Genomic DNA, 21,776 nt, shown 5'->3' on the forward strand with positions numbered 1-21,776 from the left:
ATGACCCCAACGGATACCAAAAATATCCGTTGGCTTTATCCTGCCGAGAACACTAACCATTGTGTGATAAATAGATGTATCATCAGAGAAAAATTATTCATTATATTTAAAACTTACACTTTGTGAAGTTTCTTTTTTGACACAGTATATTTTGGAAGTTAATATCATCCCTTTTGTCACACAGCCATGCAGATTCCGTCACTCTGAATTCTTGTGAATAGATCTAAATATGGAACAGTTGAGGCGATCTCCACGTCTCCGTTCAAATGGGTTAATCAGTTGAAGGCAATGGGGTTATTGATATTTGACCATCGATGTATCGGAAGTTTAAGTTAAACTTCTCTCCCTAAATTCTTTCTTTACATTTTGCCAACACAAGCAGAAATTCGGATACAGAGACAGATCCGCGAGAAGGATTCTTAAATTGGTGCCTACTTCTTGGCGAAATGTTTTACCCCCTAGTTCCACAAAGGTTAAAGAGGCCTACATTTCACAGTTTGTTTTCAAGGTAAACAAACAACATTTGCTTTCATTTATGATAGCTTGTCCTGAACCTCTGAAGGAAGATATTAACACCTCCGTCGTATAGTGGTTGCAGCGTCCGCCCGGAGAACGGAGGATCGCTAGTTCGATCCCTGCGCATGCGCCATACCAAAAGATGTTAAAATATGTCTGGGACATTGCAAACAGCTACACATACACAAGCATGCACGTCGCCATGTGAGAGGAGAAAAAACATCAGTATGACGATATATTTCACCTCTAAGTGAGTAAGTGAGTGAGCGAGTGAGTTGGCCATTACGTCACTTTTAGCAATATTCCAGCAGATATGGGCTTCACGCATTGTATCCCTGTAGGGAATCGAACCCTGGTCTTCGGAGTGACGAGTGAACCACTAGCCCACCCCACCGCTCCACGTCACCATTGAAAATACGTAAGTGTAGCTTTGTTCACTATTTCAACATGTACCTACTCATAATGCATGGAGGATCAGATTCTTCTTCCAAATTTCTTTCACAAACATCGTTTCGATCTTGTAAATACAGTGGCAGATAATGTGAAGAAAACTTGTGAAAGACAATGAAATGTCAACGACTTCCAGACTTCATGATAAATTAACTATGCCCAGTCAGTTAAAATCAATGAAACGCTTCGGTCCCTTAGTAATGGGACAAATAGGGAGTAGAACGCAGGGCAGATGGATTTAGAACTGGCGATGCATCAAGACATGCTGTACATATTTGCAACAGTGTTGTTTATAATAGAGTCTATTCATTCACAGTCATGTGGACAGTGTGCAGTCATTCTACATCCTGTATTTAATGACCATATCAGTCCTTTATACCAAGTCTGGACAATATCCAATTGTGCAACAGCAGCAGAATGTAGTTCACATTGTTACATGAGTGCCATGTGCCGTTCCTTCACCTACAACGGTGAAACGCAGACATGCGTTGGTTATAGCGGCAGCATGTCGACACCAGCGAGGACGGGTGCCGTGAATCAACACGGTGCAAGAACATACCTAACCTGTGCAGGTAAAATATCATATTATACATATTGTTTTCTTTATATGAACAGGTCTCGTAGAGGTAAACTCTCCGAAAGAAAGGGAAGGAATATTTCTGTAAATCTGTATAACTTTGAAAAGGAAAGATTTTTACAGATAGACAACTTCTTTCTTGCCGTGGATTCGATGATTAGATGTATAGTTTGTCAACACGACGTATATTTTAATGATCCCCACCCGTGAAGGTCCCGGGGTAAAATAGACCTTCAGCAACCCATGCTTGCCACAAAAGGCGACTATGCTTGTCGTAAGAGGCGACTAACGGGATCGGGTGGTCAGGCTCGCTGACTTGGTTGACACATGTCATTGGTTCCCAGTTGCGCAGATCGATGCTCATGTTGTTGATCACTGGATTGTCTGGTCCAGACTCGATTATCTACAGCCCGCCGCCATATAGCTGGAATATTGCTGCGTGCGGCGTAAAACTAAACTCACTCACTTACTGACTTTAATGATCCCCTTTCACGTGATATGAAAAATTAGCTTTAACTTGTTGGTCACTTGGGGAGAAAGGTACTTAAGTAATTATCATTAAACTTTCTTTTGTTTGTTCTTGCTGTCAAGAGATGGGGTGTGGTCGCAGTAAAGTTACTGCTTACGGGTTAGGTCAGAGCGCAATTCAAGCAACTGATACACAACATCGTGGACAAGAAAAATATATGCATGGATGATGTGAGAGTTTCTTCAGTTAAGGGTAAGGGATGTTTAACCTTAACTGGTAAGATGATGGTATGACTTGGGGATACAAAAACGTTCGTCTCTGTTCATTGCCGGTTGAGTCCTCTGACGTTGATTGCCTCTAAGAGTTCTTCTTTTTTTTCTTATCGTGTAGTCTAACTGGTTGACTTCAAATATTTTATGTTGTTCTGAAGGATGGCGTTATTCGTGTTGACTTGGATGTGGTTGGAGATGGCTTGGATGTGGTCTCTGTTCCTCTCAGATGTCTGATGTTCCTTGATTCTGGCGTATAGGGGGCGGGATGTTAAACCTGGGTACAAGGTTGAATGAATGTGGCATACAACAGCTAACGGCTCTTCCTTGCTCCCTATAGCTGGTTTGCTGGTGGCTTGTAAAGTATGCTTAATAGTTCTGCTTGTCTGGTACACAATATATACGCTAGATCGCTTTTTTAGCAGTCTGCTGATATGATGCCTGGTGGTATCGATGTATGGTATGCTGGAATAGTGCCGATTGCGGACGTGATGGAATGTCTCTTGGGCTGAGGTGGTCTTGATGGTTCTGTTGACTAGGATGGTTAGGTACGGATTAAGGTTTATGAAGACATGGTTCGGCTTGAAGTATTTGGGTTGTGGTGCTGATGTTCTTATTTTCCTAGCTAGGAGTATCCCTACTGGGAGTATCCCTACTGGGAGTATCCCTACACCTTGTAGGGGGGATTAGATGTGTAATCACGATTCTGGTCCGTGTGGGTTGGTTTCCTGTAGAAATACGAAATAGGAAACGGATTTGGGATTTTTTCAGATTGGGGATTCGAATCCCGAATGGCATTTCTTTTTTACATATTCGAGATTCTAAAGAACAATATCAACAGAGATTACTGTGACCTCCCACCCTCAAGCAAGGGGACGCAATTAGGCAAGTCACCTCAATTCGTCACGATTTATTAGTGTGTCCCCGTAATTTAATATTGATGATGACTAGTAAATAGGCCTGCACCTGTTTCGAGACTTCTGTTTCTGAACTTCCTGAGCAGATACTGGAGCTCGGGAAGAATAGACACCTTGGTTCTAGTTGTGGCCAATAAGAACCCAATTATTGGCGGCAAAATAGGTTGACAAGGTGGGACCTTTCAGTTTCTTCGTTGTCCATAAATGCTGTAGACATTCAGCAACAACCTCAGGTGATCCACCCGTGGGAGACATAATTCTCTTATTTCTACAGCAGTGTTCAAATTTATTTCATATATTGTCCTACGATGATCGATCCCATGTGCAGTTGTTATAGCGGTAAGCACTCTGAGAGAGTAACTCTTGGCTATCAAAGATTTCTGTATATGTGCCATACGTGTAGACTGAGGGTTTGTCATGACCCGTCGTACACGTCCAAATGTGGATGACGAAATAGGTCGTTTCAGGTGGATAACGGCCCTGGATTTGGTTCTGATAACTCTTGTAGACAAACGAGGATCCGACATTGGGGCAAGAACTGTGGAAGGTCGAAACGAAATCGAAACGTCCGCTGGAACAAGATGCTTGCTGGCCATAAGGGCGCAACCACGAGCAGACGAATCTTGCTGGTTGCAGGTAACGTTTGAACTACCTTAGGCAGCAGAGACGGGGAGGAAAAGCATAAGCGTTTAGACCATCCCATGATATGGCTAACGCGCCAGAGGATCCGGAATTGGATGCAAGAACCATTGATGTGAAGGGTCCATCCTGCAGACCACTGCCCAGCCAAGCAGGCTCCAAATCCCTCAAAGAATGTGTCGACGAACAGGTGACGAGGCAGTGTGAACGGCACCATAGACACTCTGGGGCAAACATTCTGCTCGTTGAGACACCAACGAATAATTGGTCACACGGGAAGACGAGTCAGCTCCAAGGGATTGTCGTTCCAGATGTACATGCACTAAAATATCTGAGGCGAAGTTGCAGTTGGCCACTGTACGTGCTTGTGTCCACGTCAATAGCCGTAGTAACTCCTACCACTAGCGCATAGTTCTGGGTGAGTCCAGAGGTAGAATGAGGCAGTGAGGCTGACGGTAGAATGCAGACATGATGCCGTGTTGTGCGTTGAATACCTCCACTACAAATTGTAGTCTCCGAGTCAGTATTAACTCTGACTTCTCGTAGTTCAGAAGCCACCCTAATTGTGTTAGCAACTTGGTGAACTGCCTGTGAAGACGAAGTATGATTGGATCCTTCCTCGCTTGAACACAGTCATCGATATAACCTCACGAATGTCTCACCTTGACAATGCTTCTAAAGAAGCACATAAAGAAGCTTCTAATGTTATCAGTTTGGGTACCCAAGTGAAAAGCAACAGGGCCATTGGTAATGACGTCCCATAAAAGTGAATTGAAGGGAGTTCTACCAACTCTTGCCTCTGACAAACGGATATCTCTTGAGATAGGAACGTTCAATTAGTCAAACTAACATGAAAGTACTAATGGTGTGCTGAATGTAGTAAGTTCGGCGAATGGACATTGTCAGCCAGTCTACAGAAACGTTCACCTTGTAAACGAATTGACGAAATTCGTACGATCGGCAGTCTCAGGAATTTTTGATTGGCTGGACAAAATGATTGCTAGGGAGTAACAAAGATAGTAGTTCGCTGTCTGGTGACCGTCTGAACACAAGTGCAGTTACCTCTGAACTGAGACCAAGTAACCCCCACCCAAAATCAAACTGTTCTCGGGCGCGTCTGTCATGCTCGATGAGCAGTCTCTTTCAGCTGGTTAATGAAATCCCGACACAATTACTCTTACCAGGAATGGCATCGTTCGTTGTTACTAGCAACCAAAGGTGGAACGTTATATCTGACTCATGGAAGCAAGACAGGACTACTAGGACAATTCATCATCACTCTTATCATCAATGTTTCGTGTAGAAAAACAGTAGTCCGCCATTTGCTAACGTTTCTCACGATGTCACGCTGACAAAACTCCGTACAACACGGTCTTCGGTAAACGGGGCGAGTCAAAACCCATTAAGTCTGGGCTGACCAATGCTGGCTACTTGACAAGACATCAGTGCACCTATTCGTATCCCATCTTTCCAGAAACTGATGATGTAAACGGAAGGGTGGCAAAGATTGCACCCAAAACGCTGTTACGGATAGTCTGCAATCAGTAGGATTGTCTGTAGTCACTTGACTCAATGAAGCCTCGCAGCAAGCTTATCTTGTAAAGCCCAAACATGTGGTTGTACAGCTGGTATCTACGCTGAAGGGTAGGTTCATTGAACCGAATCATTCATCAAAGGTGAAGATCCGAAGGTGTTTCAAATCTAGAATGAAATTAGTCCCGGTCATAAAGGAATCTTGAGATCTGGGATTGTCAGGACATCAAGTGCCGAGGGTAATATGTCTAGATGTTTGCGCTACTGCCATTCAGAGTTTCACAAATACCCTGAAAACTAGGATCATGTCTAAAACTAGTATAGTTCGACAAATTTGACAAATTCTAGATGCAACTTACCGATCGTCATGAGGATGTGAAAACCCGGTGTTGATAAGTCCTGATCCATCATGGTGAAAGTAATAAATAGAACAGCAGATATCTTGTTCTAGATAGTTTTATGTGGTCGGCGAACCAAGCAAAACAGTTCTTGCATCTTACAGGTGACTGGCATAGCCCATACCATGAAAACAAAGACGAGGTTCGACGTGGGTGCAGTATCTCGCGTGAGATAGGATAAGTTTAGAAATCTGGGTTTTTATAACATTTGGGTTTGGCATTTGAATCCCGAATCTGTTTGTTTTTTTCACATTAGAGATTCAAATACTGAAATTAATTTTTGATTTCACATTAGGTATGCTGACGAACAGCGTGATTATATATTATTTCATCCCCTTTTAATATGTAGTGGACAAAAGTAGTTAGGGTTAGCAGTAAATTCTGAAATTATGAATTATTTGTTTTCAGATTCGGAATTCGGATTTTTTCAGATTCGGGATTCAAACACTGAATCTGAATTTTTCTTCAGATTCGGGATTCCGGCGAAGAATGTCAATATACATTATTTCACACCCTTATAATGCATTAGATGCTTCTTGTGAACCTGGCTAACTTAAAGACGTAAACAACCAATCTCCAGTTATGATAGTATTACGCATTTGGATTTTTGGGACTTCAACGCCCTTGTAACAATATTCTTTTCACCTTCACCCGTCAAACATTGCCGCGCGGGTCATAAGGTCATAATAATTCAGATAAATTATGAAAGCCTGTCGACGGAGCACAGTAAAATGTATACATCATCCATGGTATTTTTTTCAAACATTCAATAACATGATACCATAAAGGATTCAAGTAGTCGGGACTATTTTTATCAAAGCGCCGTCTCCATTACGCGGAGTTCTGATTGGTTTGTCGTATTTTTCATGTCAAAATACAATATTGCCACCGTCAAAGATGCACTCTTATTTCCTCACTTAGTAGTGCCCTCATATTTAATAATTACTCACGTGAAATATGTTTTATTCAACATTTAGAGCGCTACTCGTGGTATTCAGATCGTTCTTCGCCTCCATTACCTCTTACCTATCATCATGTCAGTTTCCTGTCCAGCGGAGTGAAGGAACAAGAACAAGCAGAAAGTAAAACGAAATACCATATTGCCTAATTTTATCACGAACCTGTTGAGGTGTATTTGTCTTAACTGCCGTCGTTATTGTAAGAATTTGCGTAATTTGTATTCTACAATAAAAACACTTCTAGCGTAGTGGGCGAATGAAGAAAGGCAGGTAACTCCATATATGGAGTCTTATTAATAATATCCTTCTGTTCCCTCACTGCGTTGAACCGGAAGCTGGCAGGAGGGATTGGAGGCGAAGAAGGGTCTGCTATACCACGAGTACGTTGGCAACCCTTGCTCGCTTCCCTCGCATATAAGAAGACTGTTCATACAATCTATGCTGCGCAACCACATTTGCGCTACGGATTGCCTGTACTTGGAGGTTACGGAAAGGAGCGAGCGGTGACGAATGTTATCCCTTGTGGTGCGAGAATCATGGCCAAGCATGTCCTGCTTGACTGTATTGATTTTTCCAGGACAAGGGATACATATTTCAATGTGAAATCCGTGAAGTGTCTTTTTATTGCATGTTAATTATCCTTTCATCATTGATTTTTTAAAGGAAATAGAATTACTAGATACCTTTTGATAATTGGTTTTTAAACAGATAAATATCATCATATTTAAAGTACACACAAAACGTACCAGAAATGTGTTGTTTAATCTTAAATCTCTTATAAAAGCCATGCGACTAACACACGCACATGTGTTTGGTGACGTAATGGCTCTCACTGGTCCAACATTGAGCTTTTCCGACTTGTTGTGGTGATTGTCAGTACGTTTCCAGCAGCTTTAGGAATTATAATTATAAATTTTAAAGGGTTTGAAAACAATAATGTTATATCTGTATAACCAGGCAACGTTAATCCAAAACAATGGGCGTATATTTCACATTTCTGGGAATATTCTAGTCTGACTTACCTTCATTTTTTATCATTGTTTTTCAGCGAATTCAGTAAACCTTTTTCGGAAATTTAAGTTGATCATGTGGTAAGGATTACGTCAGAGTATGTGTTTAATCATATTTATCTCCTTCTTTTAGGTGTATCTTTGAAATAAATAAGCAAACTTTAAGATAAAAATAGCTAATAGTATACAATGTCTGAATCAAACAGGACTTTTCATTCCTGTTTGAAGTAGTTCTCATATTCCTACGCCAATATGAAATCATTCGAGAGGGGCACAATTTGCTATTCGGCTTGGAATAACACGAGTCGGTCACGAATGTTCATGGGCCCGTATCCTGTTGACGTTTGGGTGGAACTTCATCAGGTCATCAGGAGCAAGCATACGCTCCGAAACGTTGTGTTTTCCACAGATGCTATGACAGTAGGTTAAAGTGACAGGTTTCCAAGAAGTTATGTCTTTTCCTAAGTTCGATATTTTGTACAGCTAGTGAGTGGTGGTACTTTCAGCAAGACCGCAACACTCTCATGGAAAGAAAGCCGGAACGGTGCTTCTCTCATTTTAACCTGGGGCAGTCGAACCTATAGGTATTCGGCTCTAGGCTATCCCATCGCGATAGTCTTTGATACGTGACGCTAGTGATGTTGCTTTCCTCCTCATGACGTCACTTTCAACCTAATGACGTCACTCTCAACGTAATGACTTTGATCTTTGTACAATATAGATGTTTCTGATTTATCCTACAGTGGGTAGTGTTCCCGGCAGGATAAAGCCAACGGATATTTTCGGTATCCGTCGGGGTCATATGTGGGCACCGAGGCAAATTAGAGAGGCCATATGCAATTTTAGGAACTACTTCCACATTGTAAGCAAACATGGCGTCACGCCTATCGATCGTGTCCAGATTGACGGCCGTGGTTACGGTACTGTGAGTGCCTTGATGTGAGAAAATTGTTGTCTCGTAATGATAGATGGGACTGATTACAACTTTATCAGCACCGAAACGCAGGCGTCTTGCAGTAATTGACTAGGACAGAAGCCATCAATATCTCGAATGAACTGTTTGACACTTTGCCAAGTGCGCTTGCAAAATGCCTCGCAAGCATTATATTTATTGTTCAAAAGTTTAACTGAAATGTTCCCAAATTCCGCACGTGTTTTGTCATTTTTCAAACTAAGTTCATATTTGTTGACAACAATACTCTCTTTAACATAAAAGCTGACTGCAAACTACATGACGCAACGCAGTCAGATGAGTGATCAAAAGAAAACTGCTTCACCGAGCTTGTGACGTTACGTATTACTATATTTGTGACGACATAGATATGCAGGCACATCTCAGGAAGTTTACTTTCATGATCTGTGGCAAATGAAATCACATTTGATCACATTTTAGAGTAACAATGATATTGCATGATGAATATTGGACGTTTGTTAAAGTCATAAACTCATAGATGTGACTGATCCGTTTTGCATTCTTTTTTTTCAAATCTATGTATTTTTTCAGCACCCCACGCCATTGGTCATCCCTGTGCCCTTGATTCTGATTGCCATTTCTCTGGTGGTGTCTGCAGCAACGGTGTCTGTGACTGTGAGGTGTTCTACAACTACGACAACAAGACCAATACATGCATTGAGAGTAGGGATTCATTTGGTGACATTAACTTTAATTTCATGTACTGTGCAAAGTTTAAAAATACGTAGCGCCGTCGGTTTCAAATAATCAATAACACGCGGAAATTGGCCAACACATGATGTTTTTCTCCTAATTTCATGTACAGTGCAAAGTTTAAAAATACGTACCCTCAGATGGCCCGGAAACCTTGATTGTTCTGCAGACATGTTCGTTTTTAGCAGAGGTTTCTTATGACTACAGAAAATATGTTAATGTCTACGTCAAATTCATTTACCCTCAATTGGAATTGGTTATCATTTCATGCAGTGGAATGATTGAGTGGGTATAGGTTTAACCGCTTACTCGGCAATATTCAGGCAGTATAACGGTGGGGCATACCAGAAATGGACTTCACTCATGTCTGGAATCGAACTCGGGCCTTCGACGACACGAGCGAACGCTATAATCACAAGGCTACCCTACACCCGTCATGTAATAGAAGGACCGGCGTAGTTTAAGTTGAACGTTCCCGAGAAGGACAAGAGACGTGAATGTTATTCTTTTGTTTACTACAGTGCCAAACCTACTGGACGACCCATGTACAGTGGACTCCAATTGTTCCTTGGCTAATTCTGTTTGTAAAAGCTCCACCTCCCTTTGTACATGTAGCTATGGCAACACCTACAACCGTTCTGTGAACCAGTGCACTAAATGTAAGTAGCATGCAATGACTTAAATATATTTTCTAACCTTTTTTGTTTGTTTCACTTAAACCAGGCTTTCTAGACTTTACATAAAAACAGGTGATCGTGTCTTTGCCTAATGTTGTCATTCGGTAGAACTGAAAAGGCGGAAACAATATCAGAACACGTATATCCTGCTACACTTCATCAAGGGGTCCTCGCCCCCAAAATTGCATATACAAGGAGAAAGCAACGCAATGTAACCATGATTTATCATGCACATGACCGGCGTGCTTAGAAACAATCTGGAACTAAAACAGTCAAACGTGTATGGTGAAATCACACGTCTTAGCTCAAGGACTACTGCAAAGACATCCAGGTTTGTCATCTTTGAAACTAAATGTTTCAAGGAGCAATCGAGGAACCCCCTTCACGTGCTTCTTACATGACATTGTGAATCTGCGACAACATGCATTTCCAGCTGTATTGACCACTTTATATTGGATTGTTTAAAGAAAAGAAGAATCTGTGTTCGCTTGGTGTGATGTAATGTTTGCTGTGCTTAAACGATTTGGGAGACTTTGTCTTATGATTGTAACTGAAGGCACCGCAGACTTTACACCAGGAAACAAAAAGGGGAAAGTAACATTAATGCAGTATGTCTTATTGTGAAACAGGTAATATAACACACCAACAAGTTAATAATGTGAAGCGTGTAGTAAACAAAAAGGGGAAAGTAACATTAATGCAGTACGTCTTATTATGAAACAGGTAATATAACAAACCAACAGGTTAATAATGTGAAGCGTGTAGTAAACAAAAAGGGGAAAGTAACATTAATGCAGTACGTCTTATTGTGAAACAGGTAATGCAACAAACCAACAAGTTAATAATGTGAAGCGTGTAGTAAACAAAAAGGGGAAAGTAACATTAATGCAGTACGTCTTATTGTGAAACAGGTAATATAACAAACCAACAAGTTAATAATGTGAAGCGTGTAGTAAACAAAAAGGGGAAAGTAACATTAATGCAGTATGTCTTATTGTGAAACAGGTAATATAACACACCAACAAGTTAATAATGTGAAGCGTGTAGTAAACAAAAAGGGGAAAGTAACATTAATGCAGTATGTCTTATTGTGAAACAGGTAATATAACAAACCAACAAGTTAATAATGTGAAGCGTGTAGTAAACAAAAAGGGGAAAGTAACATTAATGCAGTATGTCTTGTTGTGAAACAGGTAATATAACAAACCAACAAGTTAATAATGTGAAGCGTGTAGTAAGGGAGATATAGAAATACTATGACATTACAAAATATGCTGCTTACTCTACGTGCAGTAATAGCAGGGTCTTTACCTACTGGTCACCCTACCACCATCTATGTACTGAACATATGTCAGAAAATATATGGTAAGTGTGTGCATTCATTATTACCAACGCTGGCTACAAAGAGACAAAGTACGTAAAAACATATTCCAAGATGTTTATTCCTTGTATGACGGTGATGTTATGAAAGTGTGTTCAATATGTCATTGTGAATGTAATCCACATATATTACACTGATTATCATTTAAAAAATAATTTATTATCTAAATTTATTATTAATGTTTCAAGGATAGCTACTCAGGGCTTTACAGAACTGTCGTAGATAGTGAACTGCAGACAATGTGCTCATGTAGACAATGTGCTCATGTAGATAATGTTACCAAAAGAGTCCTATAATAGACGTAGTTATGGAAACAGTGACATATTATGAATACTACAGGTGAATATTGGCTGACTCGTTCATTCATTCTACCTTTCAGCGCCAGATCTTTACAGTCTTACTTGCTGCTCTAACCTAGCCTGCCCCGTTGCCAATTCAAAATGCCTCAATGGCAACTGTGTGTGTGATGTTGGATACACTTTCAATAGAGAAGAAAACCGTTGTGACAAATGTGAGTGTTTCATATGTATAATACACCCGTGAGGATATTTAGTAGCCCATGCTTGTCGTAAGAGCCGAATAACGAGATGCATTCCAATTTATACTCATATAATCACGTCCCATTGGTTGTACACGTAAAGTGAGTGCGTTTAGGTTTACGCCACGCTCAGCAATATTTCAGCAATATTCCAGCCATATGGCGGCGGTCTGTAAATAATCGAGTCTGGACCAGACATTCCAGTGATTAACAGCATGAGGTCTATCTGCGCATTTGGGAACTGATGACGTGTGTCAACCAGGACGGCGAGCCTGCCCACCCGGTCCGGTTAGTCGAATCTCACAACAAGCAGAGTCGCATTTTATGGCAAGCATGGATTGCTGAAGACCTATTTTACCACGGATATACGAAAAGACTTCCAAGCCACAGTCAAAACACTTTTCATACATTTGAATCCGTTTTCATAAGAAATATAATATAGAATACAAAGTACAAATAACAACAATAGTACCTGGGATATAGCATTGTGAAGCGTTTAACAAGCACCAATTCATAACCCGTTTGGCAATACTTCTTCAACGTCTTCGTACCGTCACCTATCTAGTGAAGTTGCATCTCTTTAGTCTTAAACAAATGGGGACAGCTGGGTAGCACAGTGGTTAAAGCATTCGCCCTTCAGGAAGAAGACCCGCATGGGGACACTGGTGAATAATATTTCTTTTGTCTGCCGCCGTCATATTGCTGAAAGAGGTGTAAAACCAAACTCACTCATTCACTCAGTTTGAACAAATTGCAGATGTATGCTTTCTTCTTGACATTTAGTGTGCACAGTTTACCTACACTGGTCACGCCGACGTTGGTGTTGGCTTGTGTAGCACCGATTCTGCAACTACGTCAGCTGTGGAAGATTGCTGGAAGGCATGCACAGGACAAACGGGTTTTCTGTGTAATAACGTTGAGTACAACTTAGCAACCGGCTACTGTGATCTATGTGATAAAGCTTGGTTTGACCTCAGCCCAGAACACCGACACTACTCAGAACCGGGTTGGGTGACCTACTTTAGAAACTGTGGTGACTGTAAGTTGAAGCATTTACTATTATATTATTAAGGTGTATTATGTCGGTTTAAAAGCTCAGCATCAACAGGCTTTGATTTTCTCACAGTCATATTAACACGATTTCAGAGCTCGCAGCTACGACTCCTGAAACTGTGTTTTCTGTTGGCTGGGATAATTCCTTGAAATGATTTTGCTGTTAATCCTGCTGGTTATGGCCATAAATGTGACTTATGTCAACATCACGTGTGGACCCGGGACAGAATGTATCCACAGCACCCCATTGCTAGTCATAAGAGGCGAGCAAATTGGACAATCTGTTTGCCGCGAATTGCTCCCCTGTGTCGGTGGAGGACGGCATCCTGGTAGTTGAGTGCACAAAGGGCCTGGAATCGTCTTCCTTTTGCCCAAGAAACCACTTTGGCCCTTACTTCATCTAGACGAGTGGTAGAATTGGTCCGATTCTATCAATTGGCTGGTCATGTCATACCCTGCGCTTGGACAACATTTTTATGCACTTATTGTACATGTTTGCACATTCTTGACACTGAATGTATGTATTTAAAATTCTGTTATACATGTCTGCCTAGAGTCCTATGCCAGAAGGAGGTGGATCACGGGCCAATCTGGGGATAATGACCTCCGTATAATGCATGTCTCTAATGTCTTGGTTTGGATACAGAAAATATATCTTCTTCCCGTCTTCTTTCTTCTCCTCCTGACCCGTGAAGGTCCCGGGGTAGACTATGATTGTCGTAAGAGGCGACTAACGGGATCGGGTGGTCAGCCTCGTCATCGGGCCCAAAGTGCGCAGATCGATGCTCATGTTGTTGGTCACTGGATTGTCTGGTCCAGACTCGATTATTTACAGACCGTCGCCATATAGCTGGAATATTGTTGAGTGCGGCGTAAAACTAAACTCACTCACTCACTCACAGTTCTCCTCCTTGGCAGTTGGTTAGGCCACGGGTCGACCTAACACTCACAACATTTACAAAATCAGAAACTAATGAACTGCAATATAGAAAAGAATTTAATCAATTAAAAATTAATATAACACATATAAGTCCAAGGATGGTGACCCGGTTGCTTGTGCCACTGTCATTGGATCCAGAGCAATATCTTCTCAATTATCGGATAACAGCTCTATTTTCACAGCTGAAGCAACACCATACGAGGGGATGTCAATAAGTTTTGAGCTTTGAGCATCTTTCCTACCCATATGTCACAGCCTATGTTACGACATTGAGCCTTGGGGTGTAGCTGATGTGATATAAATGTATACGTTTTGGTATCCTACTCTCAGAAGTTACTGAACAGCTCACACTGAAAGAAAGAGACCCCCTCACGGCAGTTAAAATGAATAAAATTGAGTATAGAGCAGTAATTAAGTTTTTAGTTCTTGGAGGAAACTCGGCGAAGAACATTGAAGAAATGCTTTCAGCAGTTTATAGGAAGTCTTCCCCTTCATCTGCTACCATCAAACGATGGGTCAATGAATTTAAGCATGGTAGAAAGAGTCTTGAAGACGACCCCCGCCAAGGTCGCCCAACAACAAGCACAAGTCAGGCAAACATTGACAGAGTGCGTAGACTTGTGTTGGAAAATCGTCGAATCACACTTCACGAGTTAGAGGAGACCGCAGGCATTTCACACGGATCCATCGAGACAATTCTTCATGAACATCTCGTCATGTCTAAGGTGTGCGCAAGATGGGTGCCAAGAATGCTTACAGATACAATGAAGCAAACAAGGGTCACCATAAGCTCCATGCTAACCAGAAACAACAAGAATCCAGAAGATTTTCACTTTACTGACAGAAAAGATGGAACAAGTGTCTTGACCCACAAGTGGACTATGTTGAAAAATAAATGTGGTTCATACCAATATTTTGTGTTTTTTCTATGCAAGGTTCAAACCTTATTGACATCCCCTCGTATATACTGCTCATAAGCATATTCAAACACATCCTAACCATAAACAATGTATAATCTATTCAGACTTTCACTTTTAATATTATTGAACTGTATAATTTTTTTGCTACTAGCCAATGTGACATCGTCTTTCGTTGGTTACCCAGCCATGTTGCCATTTCTGGTAACACAATAGTGGGACACCCAAGACGCCATATCAGACACTCAGAGATCTGATTTTGCAGTTGTTCGGATGCATCTACGATAAATCGGTACATTGACCAAATTCTACACATATCTGATTCAGAGGGAGTTGTTTCAACAATACAACGCTAGCGTTACACCACAAGCTACAGCAACTCAGTTTGTGTCACTGTTGACTTCCTGTGTACATGCATGGACATTAATTTTAGGCACTATTTGAATCCTAGGGCAATAATATTTGGTCCAAACAGTCGATTATACTCTAACACATTGGAATGCACATGCGTCACTCAATATCACAAGACCTATGGTCGCCAGTTCGCGAGCTGCGTAGACGCCAAGAACATTCAGGCAAAACTTTCATAAAGGGGACGACAGTACTAAACAATAGCTTTTTGACATGGCAATACGTAGACTTACAGAAGATATATGATAGCAAGTCATTGGCATATCAGCCCTGTCGCAACATCTGTTAACCTCGACTTTGGACCAGGCATACGTCAGTAGAAAGCGTAAAGGACCGTCCAAGACGGTCTCCAGCCGGACGAGTGGGCGCTCTAAATCATTAGGCTACTCCACCGCCCAGGCTGATCAACGGCAAACAAATTTATTCCTTTCAACACTTTTGGAAAGGAAACATAGAGAACATGTCAATGATGAAATATTACGACTCGTACTAAATGTCCCCGTGTATTATTAACTTGGTCATGTGAAAGGATTGAGTACGCATTTTTTCTTGCCCATGACTTCTCATGAATATTTTCAAGGTTTTGTACTCCCAGTTTCAATAGGTATTTTTAAAGCTTCATGAATGCATAGGAAGTGATATGAGAACATAATGTTTTACATTTCTAGTTTCGATAATTATTGGATCCGATCCTACGCAGTGTAACAGTCATTAATCAGGCCACTGAATACTCATGGGTATCAAACGCGCCAAACCCTCACATTGAAGCAACGAGAGAGTAGATGCCCGCAAAGGTTCCATCACAAGTAGTTCTTATTTCATGTCTTGAAAACTGAGTGCTCAGAGCAACATTGACATTGGTCCGTTCTGTTCTGGTTTTCAGCAACCAAATTATTCGGACAACTTTGCAGCAGTCACGGAGACTGCGCAAAATCCAACTTCATCTGTAGAGGTGGAACCTGTGCGTGCGATATTGGCTACTCTTTCAATCCTTCCACCAACGAATGTGTGCAATGTGAGTACATCAAAGGACAATATTACTGAACTTAGTTACTAGTGCCAACGTCCTCCGTCACCCATACTTGTCGCAAAATGTGGCTTATTTCAGTATCTACTACGTCAGCCACTCCTGCCTGTATTGTCCTCTGTTAGGCTAATGACAAGGCCACATATTTATTTAGATTTATTGTTTAACTCAGCAATATCCCAGATATATTGCTGTAAATATCGAGTCTGAACAGATAATTCGGTGATCAAGAGCAATTTGGATACAATCCCAAGTCTGTAATGCCGACCACCTGATACTGTTTGTCACCTCTTACCAGCATGGGCTATTCAAGACACAATCTAATGAGGCAGCATACTGATTGAGTTTCGTTGTTTTACCCCGCATTCAGCGACCTTCCTCCTATATGGCGGTGGTTCAGTGATCTTTATTAATTTGGATACGATGACACGTGTCAATCAAGTCAGCGAGCCAGACCACACAATTCCATCGGGTGCCTCTGGGTTGCTAAAGACCAGACTCGCCAAGGTCAGAGGTAGTATAGACCTTCACCACTCTTGCCATGAAAGGCAACTATGGCAGTCGAGAGAGGCTGGAATATTGCTGAGTGCGTCGTAAAACTCACTCATTCACAAGAGACCAATTCTAACCCGCATTTTCACGTAGAAGTGGATTGGCTGAAATTGGGGCGAACCTGATTTCAAACGCTTGACTAAAGTGGAACAGACAAAATTGTGTGTGAGGATCACCGTGATATAGCTGGGATTTTGCTTTGTGAAGCATTTTACAAGCTCGAAAACAATAACCCATGGGTTATTCTTCTTCTCTCTAACTTCGACTATCCTGTTACAGTCCTTTTGAGACAATATGATACCGATGAATTGCAATCTAACACAAAAGCACAAAATGACACCGATCAATTTGGATCTAACACAAAAAAATAAATAGACAAAAAGGAATTGAACCAATGTGGAGTGCAATAGAAACAACACACCAACTGTAGAAAAAAGTGCATAAGTTTTGTCACAAAAACAAAGTAATTCTGTAAGGAACATCATCATTTGTTTGTGTGTTTTCCCAGTGTGTCACAAGGGTGGGAACTAAAGAAAACAGCGTGAAGATCCACGTGCATTAATTACGTGAGAGGGGTGTGATTACTGCTGATTGACCAAATGAGCGAAAATGAAATTTACTCTCGATGAAGAGTCTCTAGGTCTATGATTAATTTAAGGACGTAATGACAGGGGGAGACCCACGCATGCATTTACTAAGTACAAGTACAGCGCACTGATTGTGCACTTGGAATGTCATCTCGCCAGCTGAAAATTTTGTTGAGAAACTAAAATCTAGATTCTGCATGCGATGACTTACATTAGAAGGGCGTGTCATTTGATTCATTTTAGAGACAAATTGTTAGGAACGTTATCAGTGCATTTTGTGCCAGAGGAGTGGGAAGTGGAGGGTGGCGGGGGAGAGAGAGATCACTGGACTACATACAGCGTGCAAAAGTGTCGGTATTCTTACATAGTTGTACTCTATTTTACAAAGCAAAATCAAAAGACAATAGAGACTACCAAGCGAAATTGAATGGCGACAGAGGTAGTCTTAGAATGGGTACAACATTATTGGTCCCAGCCCTGCCTACAAAATGCTTATAGGTTATGGACAAACCCCACCCCATCCCCCATCACAATATTCAGGAACCGTACACTAAAGCTCCTACATCACCTCACAAACCCCTGAAATGAAATTTCACTGAAGTATACTGATTGTTGTTACACAAAATGACACAAATTGCCTGACCCTCTAATTCATTCCATGAAATGACTGATTTCACAATCTGACAAAGATATATGGAAAGTGCACATTCTTTAATTTGAAAACCACATTGTAGTTGTTCCAGTCTCTACTTATTTGACCACCAAGATCTTGACATAACACCTCATCCAAAAATAAATGATGACAGTTTCTTAAACAAATTCTTTGTATTTTTCCGACAAAAATTGTGCAATTTTTACCTACTGTTTGTTCTTTTTTATTGCACTCATCGTTGGTTTGAATCTTTAGTCCGTTATTGTGTCAGAGTAAAATTCATCATTTTGTCTCAAACGGATTGTAAGTTGCATCTTTGTACTCTTTCAAGAAATGGGGCCAGTGAGGTAGCCTAGTGGTTAAAGTATTCACTCGTCAAGATGAAGACCAGGAGTATACAAGGGTGCAATGTGTGAAACCCATTTCTTTTGTCCACCGCCACGATATTGCGTAAGGAGCATATAGCCAAGCTCACGCACACTTTGAATACACTGAAAATGTATGAGTTGTTTTACATTCAGTGTGCACAGTTTATGGAGATACTTACACTGGTCACCGCGACATTGCTGTTGGCTCGTGTAACGTCCGTTCAGCAAGTACTTCAACTGCGGAAGATTGCTGGGAGACATGCACAGGACAAACGGCATTTCTGTGTAAGAGCGCTGAGTACGGCTTAACAGTCAAGACGTGTTTTATGTGTGATAAAGCCTGGTTTCAGCTCAGCCCAGAACAGCGACAATATTCAACACCAGGTTGGGTGACCTACTTCAGAAACTGTGGAGACTGTAAGTTAAAACATTTTTACCATTTGCATGTATTTTAGCTGTTTTAAATCTCAACCTCAACAAGGTATCAAATAGATACAAGGTTGATAAAATTCCATGTAGAATTTAGACATTGATGCTGAAATATTTTTTCAACTCTGTAAGCTCACAAATGGACTACAACGTACCAGTATTTTGAGAATGAAGAATGCTGCTTATTGAAGTGTCACAAACCACAGTCGCCCTTGCATGTCCCAAGAGGTGAATTACAGTAGTGCATGTGTTTTGATGTATTTCTCTCTCTCTCTCTCTCTCTCTCTCTCTCTCTCTCTCTCTCTCACACACACACACACACACACACACAGCATTTTGTGTAAAGAATATCTAATGGTAGAATCTATTTCAGGATGTTCTACGTACGGTGGCACTTAAGTTTGTCCCAGAGGCATTAACTTAGGTGACTGCGACATTTTGACTGTGTACACGGAATCACTCCAGTTCAATGAACTGCATGACCCCTGCTGAAGGTTGCATGAAATCGCTGTACAGACGAAGTGTTGGAACTTGCCATTTGTGTAATTGGACATGGTTTGAAATCTCCCGGAAAGCCGGAAATTTGATCAAAGTGATTGAATCTGCCTTTAAGAAAGCGATGTCTAAAATGTTGAGTGTTATATATCATAGCTCGATATAACGAGCATGGCTGGGTTTATCTTGAGTAGTATACACAGTAGGGGATCGAGACCATCATTCATTGTACATGCAAAATGTCACGAAAATCGGTCTAATAGTTAAGAAATACTCACCTTTCCTCGAGCACGGGGTCGGTCTCGTGACAGGCTAACTATGCATGTATTGCCCTACTTGTTAGTAGTAGCAAGGTAAGGTCTGTCTTAAGCTAAAAAGATAGCTGAACTTTTTCAAGCAAAACCTCGACGATTGAGAAAGAAGTTGAAAACAGATGCATTGTGCAAGCTTCCGCCCTCGTTGGATCGCAACCAGCTGCAGGGCATCGATAACCGTACTATCATTTCAGGAAACCTTTTCAGCTAAGGTGGGATAGGACCTCACAATCGCACAGTTGCGTGAGCTGTAATCCCATTAGTTTAGCAAATTGAACTATCACGGTTCCAGTGGGACTGGCATTCGAATTTCCTGGTCTATCCTGCATGAGCCGAGAGAGAGGTTAGAGTTTAGAGGTTGAGGTTAAGCGATGTAAATATAGAAGTTCAACGTTTTGTGAGTCACTGCGTGTGTGTCCCTCTTGTCCAGTAATACAGCTCTACAGCTGTCTCGCACAGCGAATGACTATGCCAAACAAACGCTTTATTGTGAATCTCGTTCTACAATTTGTTTGGCTTTCATAAGGAAATCATTCAGGGCCTGTTGCTTCCCTTGTTCTGTGATCGTTATTTACTCGTCTTCAGTGATGACTCTGCTTCTAAGAGACTTGGTTCAATCTCGTTTCATTCTGTCATATTTTGCAAGTAATGAGAGTGCCAAACGAAACTGTTCCTCAGAGATTTTACGGTCCGTGAAATATGATCGTCTGTTGTGTTTAATGACACTTCAGCCAGAATTCTAATTTCATTGTGTTTCAATTCCTTACGTTGCAATCTGCGAGATAGGTGTGGTGTAGACGGTGTCGGCAGCACTCTACCGCCGCCCGCCGCCATCAAGACAACCAAGGTAAAGTTGATGAAGCCCCATGCTGTCAAAACGCTGGAAATGATGTTGCAATGGTGATGTCAGTGGAAGCCGCTTCCGTCAGAGAAAATCTTTCTTATTGTAAGTGGGGTAATCTTTCCTTGATACCACGTCATCGTCATCGTCTGTTATTCGGGTATTGTTTTCTCATAAGCAATACGGTCGTCAAACGGAATCAGTTTGTCAGTGTTATTAACCAGTGATTCACGCATGGTTTTCATGGCTTTGTCTTTGTAATTGGTTTCGTTCATCATGGACAATGATGTGTCTAGTCCATCCTATGCTTCCTTGATATGTTGCGATGCTTCTGAAATTGTCTTAGTCTACTCTGCTTGCTGTGTCACCATTCACTAAAGCCGTGTACAGAGCAGCTCTGAGTCACAGTTTCCCTTCACTATCATAAACTTAGCGTGATGCATGGGTTAGACGTACATTTGTATTTTTTATCTCACATTAATGTATGGTAATAATCGTCCATGGTCATCTTCAAGAAGTCGATGCTTATGGCATTGGCCATAAACAATGTGTCCGTGTCTGCAGCAAATGACGTCATCGTCTCCGACACAGTTCGACTGACATTTAACATCAACTTCTGCCAGTAACAAAGGCAAATTCCTGGTGAACCTCGGTCACTCCACTCTTGAAAAAAAACAGTATAGTTAACTGTAAAGCATTACATACAGTTTCATGCAATATCATCTCAATACGATACCAGTTTTGCCGCTCGACTTCACGTTGCTTGAGGGACAGGCGCTACTGGGGGACAGACAGGAATATAGCAAAGTCACTCTGAATGGTGATGCCAGCAGTTATGCCATCAACAACATCTCACTGGAGTTTGACATGGTTACGAGCCCCAAACACTGGCCCTGCAAAATCGAAACCAGTACTCAGGAAAGGGGTCCATCCTGTTCGAGCGAGTCCTGTGCCAGCGGAAGACCGTCAAGTACAAGAGTGACACGATGTGGAACATCAACTTGAACATGCTGGCATTGATTGATGAAAGGCATCTTGATTACTGCCATGGAGGAATACGATCCGTTTTAAAGAGACAGTGAAAAGTTATTCAACCCCGAGATCACGAATGTGTAGGTGGCCGTCGTTGGCATGCCCTCCAGCTGTTCAGCCAAGGCATGAGGGTTCACCAGCAGTGAAATGAGATCCGAA

General features: G+C 41.4%; 1 pseudogene; it reads left to right on the forward strand.

Moving 5' to 3' along the window:
• Positions 1–1,198: 1,198 nt before the first annotated feature.
• Positions 1,199–21,211, forward strand: LOC137261931 (multiple epidermal growth factor-like domains protein 10; annotated as a pseudogene).
• Positions 21,212–21,776: the final 565 nt, after the last annotated feature.

Source organism: Haliotis asinina, chromosome 14 (genome assembly GCF_037392515.1).
Source record: "Haliotis asinina isolate JCU_RB_2024 chromosome 14, JCU_Hal_asi_v2, whole genome shotgun sequence".
NCBI classification, from domain to species: Eukaryota; Metazoa; Mollusca; class Gastropoda; order Lepetellida; family Haliotidae; genus Haliotis; species Haliotis asinina.